Here is a 13,116-nt window from a genome sequence, read left to right on the forward strand (position 1 = left end):
CGCGGGACGCAGCCTCGGCCCCTGCCGCGGCCCCGCGAGCTCCTGAGGAGACGAAGCCGCCGCCGGCGCGCACCCCCTGCGCTGCCCGGGGGAGCCTCCGCCGCCCGGAGGGGGAAGAAGAACGAGGAGGGGAGCGAAGGGACGGCGGCGGGAAAACGGGAGAGGAAGCAGAAGAGGGGTCGAGGGCGGGTAGGGAAGGCGGGAGGGACGGACGGAAGGACGGACGGCCCGACGGACGGCCCGGGGAGGGGGCCGCCCTCGAGGCTGTTCGGCCCCTCGGCTGCAGCTCGGGGCCGCGGCGGCGGCGGCGGCGCGAGCGAAGGGCGCGGCAGGCGCTATCGAGACAATAACCGCGCTGCCCGGCTCGGGGGGCGGTGGCGGCCTAGCGCGGCCGAGGCTCGCCCAGCCCGCGGCGGCGTCTTCGCGCCCGCCGGCCGGGTTCCGCCGCCGTCGGGCGTGCGGGGCGCGCCGGCCTCCCGGAGCCCGAGGCTCCGCCGGCGCCCCCTCCCCTCCCGTCCCCTCCCCCTCCAGCGCGCGGAGCTGGTTTTCCGGGTTGCCCTGGACCGAGCTGGATCCTGCTTCTCGCCAGGGCAGGAAGTGAGTTTCGCACGGTAATTCCGGGCGGTGTCACGAGTGAAAAGTTTTTTTTTCGGCGGAGATCCTAGTTGGGGCTGGGAAACTCCTGCAAAACTCGAGACCAGGAAACCAGCCCGCTTCCCAGCCCCCACCAAAGCAACCTACTCTTCCTCTTGCGGGAGGCCGCTCCACATCCGCTCTTACCGGAGAGAGAAATTCGGCTGGATCCGAAGTGACTAATGAAGGGAAGGAAATCATGTCAGGCGAAGCGTTGAAAAAGCTGCCCTGAGACACTGCCCGACCGAAAGGTAATTTCCACGAAAAGTGTCTAGAAGTCACCAAGCTCCTGGGCCAGGAAAGAGAGGATAGTTGAGTGTGTTTCACTTTTTCCCAAGTGTCCCTGAATTCACCTTTGCTAATGTCGAACGGGATAGTGTTTTAGGTGCTAAATGGTAGAACTGATTTGTTTTCCCCCTTCTACCATCAGGACTCTGGTTATTTTAGAAGAGGTTGAAAGAATGCGGTGGGATGAAAAGTTTTAAGCAATCTGAAGAAAGAGTGCTTTGTTCAGCACAAGGTCCAGAAGTTTTAGTTTCCCGGAACATATACAGTGTATATTTTTTATTTGTTAAGTTGCTGAACCGGCAACTTTGGTTTTGGAAGAAAGGTCGCTGCAGCGAGTGGTTTGCTGTTGTTGAGATGGCTGCCACATTTGTTTATACTGTTACCCATTATTAGGCTTTTGCGTTCAGTCGTATATAGAGATTTTGTAGTTCCAACACTTAGAAATATATTTCGTTGAATTTATAAACAAAAACCTTTGCCATTCTGAGTCATTTTTCTAGGTGGGTAATATATTTCTTCAGTAACTTGTTCCTTTCAGACGCTTAGAACCTTATAATACTTGTATGGTTAATTAATTGAAAGCAAGGGTCTGCTAGAGTTTTTTGTAGCTGACCTAGTAGGAAGAAGGAGAGCGTTAAGTGTTGTGGATAGTTACAATTAAAAAACAAAAAACAGCTATAAGTCGTCTGATTTGTTGGGACGTCTCTGCAGTTCAGATCAGAATATATAGGAAAGGAAGTAAAATGCTTCAAACGATTTTCTTGGAAATCACATTGTGATAAAGAGCTGTGCTTTTTGAATAGTACAGTATTTACATTTTTGTGTTGGCCCAAATGTTTTGGCTGGTTCTGCCTAATAAGTGATAGGTACCTGATGTAGAGGCAGGAATTAGTGATGCGTGAGAGACATTCCACCAGGCAGAGTTATAAACACTACTGAACCAATCGGTAGTCTTTATAGATCAAACTAGTTTTGGTCGCAGCAAACACAAAACGGTTTCTTCAGTGGCCTTTTAGTGTGTATCTTTTTTAAGTTTTTTTGTTTTTCCAGTACTTTTCTGGTAAAGGGAGGTGAAAGATAATACTGTGCTTTTGCATAAATATTAGATAAATATGGTGTTCCGTTGTAGGTATATCTAAAATATAAATTGATGTTTAGTTTGCCCATGCTACCCCAAGAAAAATAGTTGGCTTTCTTTAGTCCAACGAAGAGAAAAGGTAGGTTTTAAAGAGATCAAATTATTTCACAACTTGGTTTTTGTTACTTTATTAAGTATATTTCAAAATGAGACTCTTTTAACTATTTATTACTATATATTGTTTTGATATTTTCCCCAGAGCCTAGTCTCTGGAGATCCTTTTTTTTTTTTTTTAAAAATTCGTTGGTAAGATTTGTGAACCATCAGGTAATTCCTGTTAAGTCAAAGCTGCTTTATCAAGGAATTTAAAGTAAATAACTGATCTACTTTTTGATTTTGGAACGTATCATTAGGCAGCGAAGGAGGTTATTCTTGGGCATCTGAAAGAGCGGAACAAAATAAATGGCACTGAACTTCAGTTCCCTTATATGGCTTATACTTGGCCTCAGAGCAACAAAGCCTTAACAGAGCAAGTCTTTTATAGAGAATTACCATTTTGAGCCGATATTTCTCTGCATTAGTAAATTTTATGTGTAAGAAATATTGTAGCATTTGAAAATAACCACTTAAATTCCTGTTTTTAGATATAGTTCTTGATTGTTGTTTTTCTTTAGGGAGCAATAGTATGTTTAGATGTAGACCACACGTTTTTAAAAGTGAGATGTTCACCTTTGTAGTTGTCTTTGATTCCTTTTTTCCCCTCCACAAGGCAAAATTTACTTTGTGGTTTACTTACAATTTTTGTTAGTTTAGCACTGAATTAACTTCATGAATTTTAGGCTTTATACTATTGTCAAACTATAAATATTTTTAAAGCCTTGTTTAAAATGTGACAGTGGTTTGAAAAGAAGTTAAAAAAACAATAATCAGTTAAAATATTTTTAAATGGCTTCAAATTTTGTATATTCTTCTTAGTATTGTGTGGGTTTTCTTAGATTAGATTGGCAAATATAGAGTACTTCAAAGTGTTTGCTTATATTGCACAAATGCACATCTAATGCTACTGTTTATTGAAGGTACTTAGGAGTTTTCAATAGTGATAAACTTGATTCTTCAACTAATTAATTCAGATATTACATTATGAAGTCAGCCTGCTGTTTGAGAACAAGCTATTGCAAACTTTTCACATCTGAAAAGCTTACCAAGTTTCAAATATGGAAACCAAATTTTTATTGCATGTTGTTTCTTAATGAAGTGATAACTATAGAGACGTTTTACATGTACCACATTGGTACATCTCTAAAATTCAGTTATTTTTTTTTTATTTTTTTTTATTTTTTTAATTTTTTGTTTATTGCAGTAACATTGGTTAAAATTCAGTTATTTTAGAGATACAGTCGTGCATTCCATGACGACTTCACTCAATGATGGACAACATATATGACAGTGGTCCCATAAGATTAGTACCATGTAGTCTAGGTGTATAGTAGACTATATACCATCTTGTGTAAATACACTCTGATGTTCGCACAATGACAAAATTGACTAATGAATCATTTCTCAGAATGTATCCTGTCGTTAAGCGACTCATGCCTGTATTGGTATTGAGCTCTTGGTAGTACACAATACCTTACTTTGGTAAACACACTTTAAAATTTCAGAAAATTAGGGGCATACTTAGGCATTTATTTTATTTTTTTTAATTTTTATTTTATTTATTTTTTCTCCCAAAGCCCCAGTAGATAGTTGTGTGTCATAGCTGCACATCCTTCTAGTTGCTGTATGTGGGACGCGGCCTCAGCATGGCCAGAGAAGCGGTGCCTCCGTGCACGCCCGGGATCCGAACCTGGGCCGCCAGCAGCGGAGCGCACGCACTTAACTACTAAGCCACGGGGCCGGCCCTGGCATGTATTTTAAATAATTGCTTATAGATAACATGATTTAGAGTTTAAGCTGTTTTTGATTTAGAAGTGGATTATAGCAGTGTTTACAAAGTATTTGGGATTATGCAGAATTTTAGTCATCTTGGATAGCAAAGTAATTTGCTTTTCTGTAATTGCTACTTATCTAAATTCTCTTTAAACACACTTTGTTGCTTGCATTTTTATTTTGACTCTTACCCTTGCTCATCCATTTCTCTGTTACATGCTTTGTTTTTTCTGGGAATGCCTATATTATAAAGTCCTAAAGATGTCTTTCTCTTTTCGTTTCCTGGTATCGTGTATTGTACCTGTGTAGCTGTTCACAATAGATCATTGCGTTTTTGAATGCACACTGTTTTCTCTGCCTTAGAAAATATATACGTGAATTATGCTCTATAATACCTACTTTTGAATTTTCTAAGGAAATAAGCTTAGCATTTCTGCCTTCCACTTTTCTTTGATTTACTCCACATTATTTGTTTTTTGTTTCTTTCTTGGTGCCTATCATCACTAACCCTGGAACCATACTACACCCATTTTTCAGATTTACCTTTTAGCTTTCTCCTCTGTCCTAGGTTTTCTAATTGTAAAAAAGAAATCTAGCTATTATTCAGCTTTTTCTTCTGATACCTTTAGGTTCCTTTTATTACTGTACTTCCCATATTTTCTTCATGTTCAGCTGTTGTTTCTTTTTTTTTTTTTTTTTTGTTGAGGAGATCAGCCCTGTGCTAACATCTGCCAATCTTCCTCTTTTTTTCCTTCGCTGAGGAAGACTGGCCCTCGGCTAACATCCGTGCCCCATCTTCCTCCACTTTATATGGGACGCTGCCACAGCATGGCTTGCCAAGCAGTGCATCGGTGCGTGCCCGGGATCCGAACCGGCGAACCCCGGGCCGCCGCAGCGGAGTGCGCGCGCTTAACCCCTTGCGCCACTGGGCAGGCCCCACAGCTGTTGTTTCTTAATTATATTTTGCCCTTCTCTTTTCTAAACTTTATTAGTCTGTATTTATACCTAAAGACTGTTCAAAACATGAGTAGAAAAAATTTATTTGATCAGCCCCATTTAATTCTGAATATTCCTTTTGCATTCCAACTCAGTTTACATGCCAGTATTTTAACCTAATATTCATTAATATATATTTTTTTTAATTTATGCTTTGTTTCTTCCATTCTTTTTTTTCCCTTTAATACCTCCAGAATTACCTCTGTTAAGGTAAGATCAGGTTGCTATGTATTCTTGTATTAGGACTCTCTACAACCCCCTATACCTTCTTGTTTTATTATTCTTCTGGCTCTTAAAACACGCAAGCTTATGTCCTCTGTACTTTCCTTCTCCATTGTTCCTTTCCTTTTTGTCCTACCTCTCAAGTTAGAGGTCTTCTCTGTCATTGTCTCTAAAATTTTGAAATTGACTTTGTTTTTATGAAATAAGCACAGTGGAATTCTATCACTCACTTTAGTCTTGTCACTTTAAATTTTGTTCCAGGTACCATTGTATGAAGACCTTGCCAGGCTTTATAAATGATAGTATGTAAGACAATTGAAAAGAATATCTAAAAACTAAGTTTGATAAAAGAAGATTCTACTTATCTGGAGGTTATTTATCTATCTTTATGTATATAGAATGTAGTAGAAAAATTAGAAAATAATTGAAAAGACATCTAAGTAATCAAAGTGGGTGTAATAAAGTCAGGGGACTTCTTTCATAGGGACATCCTTATTCAGAGCCCGTTTACTTTTGTACATAGTGAGCTGTTTCCTGCCTCTTTGGTCTCCTGGAAGGGGTGAGAAAGGCGCCTTGCCAGCATCGTGAAGTTATGGCCTGTGGTGTTATGGTGAGGGAATAGAAAAATGGAAGGAAGACTGAATAACTTAGAAAATACAGCAGTCTGAGACAGCTTGCTTTGGGGCAGAGTGCCTTATACATATCATTTGTCCTCAGAAAGATGCATTCTGTTACAGCATAGTATAATTACAAGTAATAGTAATATCCCTAAGGCAGCTGTTCTCACATTTTTCGGTCTTAGGATCGCTTTATATTCTTACAAATTACTGAGAACCCCACAGAACTTTGGTTTATGTGGGTTATATTTATTATATTTCCCATATTAGAAATTTTAAAAAATTAATTTAAAAATAACAATAAACCATTGCATTTTAACATAACACTGTCTTTTTTAATTTTTATTTTTCACATAACACTGTCTTAATAAAAAAATAACTATTTTCCAAAACAAATCCTTAGCAAAAAGAGTGGTATTGTTATATATTTTTGCAAGTCTCTTATGTCTGGTTGAAGAGAAAACAGATCAATTCTCATATCTGCTTCTACATTCAATCCTGCAATATGTTGTTTTGGTTGAAGTTATATGAAGAAAATCCAGCATTATACAGATGTATGGTTGGAAAAGGAAGTATTTTCTTTTCTTTCTTTTTTTTTTTTGTGAGGAAGATTGACCCTGGGCTAACATCCGTGCCTATCTTCCTCCACTTTATATGGGACGCTGCCGCAGCATGGCTTGACAAGTGGTGCGTCAGTGTGCGCGCGGGATCCGAACCTGCAAACCCCGGGCTGCTGCAGCGGAGCGCACGTACTTAACCGCTTGCGCCACCGGGCCAGCCCCAAGGAAGGAGTATTTTCATAGCCTTTTTAGATAATTGTGGATATTCTTTGATACCAAACTAAAATTTGACAAGTGGTAGTTTTTTAAAGGTTAGCAGCAATGTCGAATTTGTAATCATATTGATGAATTTTTTTTTTGTTTTTTGTGAGGAAGATCAGCCCTTAGCTAACATCTGATGCCAGTCCTCCTCCTTTTTTTTTTTTTTTTGCCAAGAAAGATTGTCCCTGAGCTAACATCTGTGCCCATCTTCCTCTACTTTATATGGGACGCTGCCACAGCATGGTATGACAAGCGGTGTGTCAGTGCGCGCCCGGAATCCGAACCTGCAAACCCGGGGCTGCCTAAGCGGAGCGCGCACTTAACTGCTTGAGCCACCAGCCCGGCCCCCTTAATGAATTTTTCATTTCTTTTTACCTGAAAATCTGTGATTTATCTTGCACTTTGAATGAGTCTTTTACCTGTTCATGATTTTGTAACACCATGTATTGGTTGTTTGGGAAATACTGGTTCATTGAGTTACAGATTTTTTCTAAATGTTGACACATTTAATTATGTAGTAGCAAACAAAAACACAAAAATTTGTTAATATCACTGCTAATCTCATCAGAAAAGTCTTTAGTACTGTGAAGCTTTTAAGGTGGCAGGGTGGCAGATACAAGTTTTCCACAATTCTGAATTTTCACTTGGAAGTTCAAATATTAATCATTCGTAACAAATACAGTTAATTTTCGCTTGAAGTTACAGGCTTGGTTTATTTTTGAGAAAATATCTGCCAAATTCCTGAGTTTGTATAACCATAGTTAGTCATTCGTTCTTTTAGATCAAAATGGTGTTCCATGAAAGAAAGGCTAATTTAGCTCATAACTCAAAGTAATTACACAAGTGCTTTTCCTTGAGATTGCCATTCCTTCACATAGACTATGAAAATGACATTGAAAAGTTGAGATTTGTTTACTGCTTCATTAAAGATATTCTTAAGTGAAAGTGGCATTTAAAAAGAAATCTGAGAATATGTAGTGGTGCTAGAATAGCTTGATGGCACTGCGTTTGTTTGCCCTAAGGTGGTAACAGTTTTATCCATCATTGCTTTTGCACCATTGCTGTCAATATAATGGGAAAGGGCAAATGATATTTTAGGATTACTATGAAAATAGTTTTGACCTTGAAGACTCCTTGAAAGTGTCTCAGGACTTCCAATGCCCATGGACCACACTTTGAGAACCTAGATGGGTATTGGGATTTATGGAACTTTCATTACTTCTTTTGATTTTTATTTTTGGGCTTCTGGTATGAAATTCTGGGAGAATCCTGAGGCTTGATCTTTTAGCTCACTAATTTGGTCTTCACTTCTTCTCAATTGTTTCCTTACTTTTTTGAGGGGGAGGGGGATTAGAGTTTCTAAGAACTCTTGCTTTTTCATAGGAGTTGATTTTTATTTTTTAGTTGTATATTTGGTCTACATGTAACTTCTTGAATCTCTGAGACATATATTGTTTTTACCTTGTCTTCTGTTTTTTCTATTAACAGTATAGGAAATTGATCTTGTGCTTGGTATATTCATCATGTGTTTGGTTTTTACTCAAATATTAGATTTTTTGTTGTGGTTAAAGTTTTATATTATGGTCCGGACTATACTGTATTGGTCATTTAAGTGCATTTCCCCAGTCCAAGTGAATCTCTGTTCTTGCCTTGGTATATTTAGCTAATGGGTTTCTCCTTGACGGTATTTGGGTAGCTTGTCCTCTTACATGCATTTCCTCTCCCTCAGGAGATAATATTCCCCTATTTTCACAGTTAATGCTGCCCGAGTGTCAGATCTCCCACTGTACAGAGAGCTGTGCTGGAGGTCTTAACCATGCAGCTGTTCTACTATGGTTTTATTACCTGGCTGACTGCCCAGGACACACTTCTCCCAATCTTTCTTGCTAAGAAAACTTATCCTTTTTGGAGATCCCATTTTATGCTTGTTTTGTGTGTCTGGTTCCCCAGATGTGTTGTGTTTTGCTGTCATTTCCCCACCAATCCACTTTGTATTCTCTACCAATTCCTTTCTCTTCTTATCTGTAGATATACCACTCCCAGGCTTTTCACTACTGCTATAGATTTTTTGTAATTTTTTTTCATATTTTAAATTTGGGAACAATGAGAAATAAACAGAAAAGTTGGAAGCATAGTACAAAGAACTCTTTTGTTTTTGAACCATTTGACAGTAAATTGCCCACCCAGTGCCCATCACCCCTAAATACTGTAATGTTTATTTCCTACAAACAAGGACATTCTCCTGTATAATGACATCATAACCATCAAAATTAGGAAGTTAACAAGAATACATTACTAACACCTAAATCTTTTAGATGTTGTCCCAGTGTCTTTTAGAGGAGAAGGATTCCGTTTAGAATCGTGCATTAGATTTAGTTGTCATTTCTCTTTGTTCTCCTTTGATCTGGAACAATTTCTGTCTTTCCTTTACGTTCAGGGCCTTGGCACTTTCGAAGATTATGGATCTAGTTATTTTGTAGAATACCCCTTAGTTTGCATTTCTCTGATATTATTGGATCTTCGATTAGATTTTCATGATTAGATCTTTGGCAGGGTTATCATGGCAGTGATGCTGCATTCTTCTCATTGCATCTTATCAGGTGGCAGGCAATTTCAGTTGTCTCATTACTGATAATCACTGATTATGTGATTAAGGTTGTAACTGCCAGACATCTCCTATGTCAAGGTACTCACTCTTTCCTTATTTTTTTTTTTTTTTCATTTTTTTGTGAGGAAGATCAGCCCTGAGCTAACATCCATGCTAATCCTCCTCTTTTTGCTGAGGAAGACCGGCTCTGAGCTAACATCTATTGCCAATCCTCCTCCTTTTTTTCCCCAAAGCCCCAGTAGATAGTTATATGTCATAGTTGCACATCCTTCTAGTTGCTGTATGTGGGATGCGGCCTCAGCATGGCTGGAGAAGTGGTGCGTCGGAGCGCGCCCAGAATCCGAACCCAGGCTGCCAGTAGCAGAGCGTGTGCACTTAACCGCTAAGCCAGGGGGCCGGCCCCTTATTTGTAATTAATAAATAATTTTTGTGTAGGTACTTTGAAACTATGTAAATATTTTGTTCTTCATCAGATTTTTAATTTATTCATTTATTTACATCTGCATATATTCATGGTTATATTCACTAGGTTATAATCCATTATCATTTATTTTGATTCTCAAGTTATTCTTGATTTGGCTAATGGGAATCCCTTCCAGCTGGCTTCTTTTCTTTTCTTTCTTTCTTTTTTTTTTGGTTAGGAAGATCAGCAGTGTGTTAACATCTGCCAATCCTCCTGTTTTTTTTTTTTGCTGAGGAAGACTGGCTGTGGGCTAACATCCATGTCCGTCTTCCTCCACCTTATATGGGACGCTGCCACAGCATGGCTTGCCAAGCAGTGCATCGGTGCGTGCCTGGGATCTGAACTGGCGAACCCCGGGCCGCTGCAGGGGAGTGCGCGCACTCAACTGCTTGCACCACCGGGCCAGCCCCAAGGCTTATTTTCTTTTTGACGTAGCTCTTCCTTCTTTGAGCACCTCCTTGTGTCTACCATGATATGGTGTTCCAGACTTACTTTCAAACTTGCCCCAGTTATTTTTAGTGGATAATGGTACTTAGAAGCCAAGATCTGGGTACTACTTGTGCTCACTGCTCTTAGAGTGTTGCTGCTTCCAGGCCTTCTTAGTGTATAGAGCTACAGGATATTTTTATGTGCACACATGTGCACATTCACATTTACATCTATATTTATTTTGGTAAATATAGAATGATTTCACAATGATACCTCCAGTTCTAATCTAGCGCCATGGGGTTCCTTCTAATGTTTGCTTTTCCGTATTTGTAGTTTATCCCTGACAGTGAGAACTAGTTTTGTTTCTGTACTTTTTTTTTTTGGTAAGGGAGATGAGGTAAACATTTATTCAGACATTTTTAGTCAGATGTCCCTGTAGTCCAATTAATTTCCAAAGTATTTCTAAAGGGATAAAATTCTAAAATGTAATATTTCATTTAAGTGAAATATTTCATTTCTCAGTTATCCCGATGACTATGTGAAAGGTGGAGGCAAAGAATCAGTACTTTTATTGTCTACACTGGATAAGGTCCTTGTGGAGATAATATTGGATCTCGATTTTAGTATGAGTGCAGTGATTTTGACGCAACTGTGTTTTTCCATATTGAGGTTATATTGTTTGTATGATCCCAAAGTTTGGAGCATGTGTCTTTCTTCCTGACAATGGAATCCTTGGAATTTCAAACCTTAGACCCATTCTAGAATCTTGGGCAGTGAAGTGGGGATGAGGTTATTTCATTTGTATTAGGGCCTTCAAGAATCCTGTAGTCTAAAAATGTATCTGCTTGCCAAGACTGTCACCCAGCCTAGAATAAGTTGGTTTGATTTCCTCATCCCTGGAGATTTTGAAAGTGATTTAGGAGGCATACTGGGATATCTTTTTGTGACTAGAATAGATTTATTCTCAGTCTTTTAGGAAAAGATACGGATCCTGGCAGCAGCAGATGGATTCTTTGGGTGCCCTGTTAAGCTCTGGGGACTTCAAAAGATTTAGTTCAGGGCCGGCCCTGTGGCTTGGTGGTTAAGTGCGCGCACTGCAATGCTGGTGGCCCGGGTTCGGATCCCGGGTGCGCATAGAGGCACCACTTCTCCGTCCATCCTGAGGCCGAGTCCCACATACAGCAACTAGAAGGATGTGCAGCTATGACATACAACTATCTACTGGGGCTTTGGGGGGAAAAAATTAAATAAATAAAATCTTTAAAAAAAAAAAAAAAAAAAAAAAGATTTAGTTCATTGTGCTGGGGCTAACTGCAGAATAGCAGAGACTGGGTATAGTAGATGCGGTTTGATTTGTCAGAGATAACTGATGTTAACATAGTGTCCTGTCTGCACTTTCTTTTGAAAACCATTCCCAAGCCACAAACTCTGGGGATCATCTTCCCTATCTTCCTCATCTTAGTTATTGAAATCAACACTTATTTCTGTCAATTCTGTCTTTTAAGTATCTATAGAGTGAGATACTGTAGTGTAGGCTAGGAAGGCTGAATAAGGTACAAACAGTGAGAGGCTTTTGATAGGCAAAGGGCTAAAACAGTTACCTTAATTTTTTTCTGGTTATAAACATTCAAGTACGGAAATGTATACTCCAGAAGAAGAAAATTCTCCGTAACGCCTTCTCCCACTGATACTCTTATCAGTGTGTTGTGTATTCTTCTGAACACTTCTATACATATTCCAAGATGTCAGTGTGCATGTGTGTACATGTATAAGTGTCTTTAAATAAAAATGGGAGATATATTTCATGTATATATAAGGGGATATAGTAGATATGTATATGTGTTAATTAACATTAGCAGTGTTTCTGGGTTGTTGAACATGACAGTGCTATACAGAATGTATGTTTATTCTTTTACTCTTTGCACATATATTTTTGCACTTTTATATGAATTTTTTCTGGTGGATAAATACCCAAAGTGCATTTTGCTATGTATATAGTTAAAATTGATGCATAGAATCAAATTCCCTCTGAAGAGTGTATCAGTTTATACTTCCGCCAGTAGTATGTAAGAGTACCTCTCTATGCTTATTCTTGAACAAATTGGATATTAGCTGTCTTAATACTTGGCAAATCTGAGGCAGGCAATATAGTATAGTATATAAGATCATAAGCTTTGGAGTCAGATTGCCTAGATTTAAATCTACTTACTAATTGTGACATTGGCAAGATAAATGTAACAATTCTTTTAGGAATTACGTATTTGTGTGTCTTTTGTGTTGCATAATGGATTTAGTTAGTTTGTTGCTTATATGCTTTGATTATGGTGTTTGTTATGTAGAAATTAAAAATTTTTTGGGGGGCCAGCCCCATGGCTTAGCGGTTAAGTGCACGCGCTCCGCTGCTGGCGGCCCGGGTTCGGATCCCGGGCGTGCACCAACGCACCGCTTCTCTGGCCATGCTGAGGTCGAGTCCCACATACAGCAACTAGAAGGATGTGCAGCTATGACATACAACTGTCTACTGGGGCTTTGGGGAAAATAAATAAATAAATAAATAAATAAAGTAAAAATTTTTTTTTTTTTTTAATTTTTTGTTTGTTGCAGTAACATTGGTTTATAACATTGTAAAAATTTCAGGTGTACAACATTGTACTTCTATTTCTGCATAGATTACATCATGTTCACCACCAAAATACTAATTACAATCCATCACCACACACGTGTACCGAATTATCCCTTTCACCCTCCTCCCTCCCCCCTTCCCCTCTGGTAACCACCAATCCAATGTCTGTCTCTATGTGTTTGTTTATTGTTGTTATTATCTACTACTTAATGAAGGAAATCATATGGTATTTGACCTTCTCCCTCTGACTTATTTCACTTTGCATTATACACTCAATGTCCATCCATGATGTCACAAATGGCTGGATTTCATCGTTTCTTATGGCTGAGTAGTATTCCATTGTGTATATATACCACATCTTTATCCATTCGTCCCTTGATGGGCACTTAGGTTGCTTCCAAGTCTTGGC

At 39.2% G+C, this 13,116-nt stretch overlaps 1 protein-coding gene across 12 annotated transcripts in view; it reads left to right on the top strand.

The window, feature by feature from the left end:
• Positions 1-226: 226 nt before the first annotated feature.
• Positions 227-13,116, top strand: part of ERBIN (erbb2 interacting protein) — a 123,328-nt gene continuing 110,438 nt past the window's right edge. For 5 of the 12 annotated variants that reach the window (XM_014781672.2, XM_014781674.2, XM_087443347.1 and 2 more), the window contains exon 1: positions 227-884. The gene's annotated coding sequence lies outside the window, so the exon portion shown is untranslated. The remainder of the gene's footprint in view (positions 885-13,116) is intronic. The other 7 variants (XM_014781675.2, XM_014781676.2, XM_004422881.3 and 4 more) reach the window with 4 other exon arrangements.

The sequence above is a fragment of the Ceratotherium simum genome, chromosome 18, assembly GCF_057802395.1.
Source record: "Ceratotherium simum simum isolate JZ-2026a chromosome 18, ASM5780239v1, whole genome shotgun sequence".
NCBI classification, from domain to species: domain Eukaryota; kingdom Metazoa; phylum Chordata; class Mammalia; order Perissodactyla; family Rhinocerotidae; genus Ceratotherium; species Ceratotherium simum.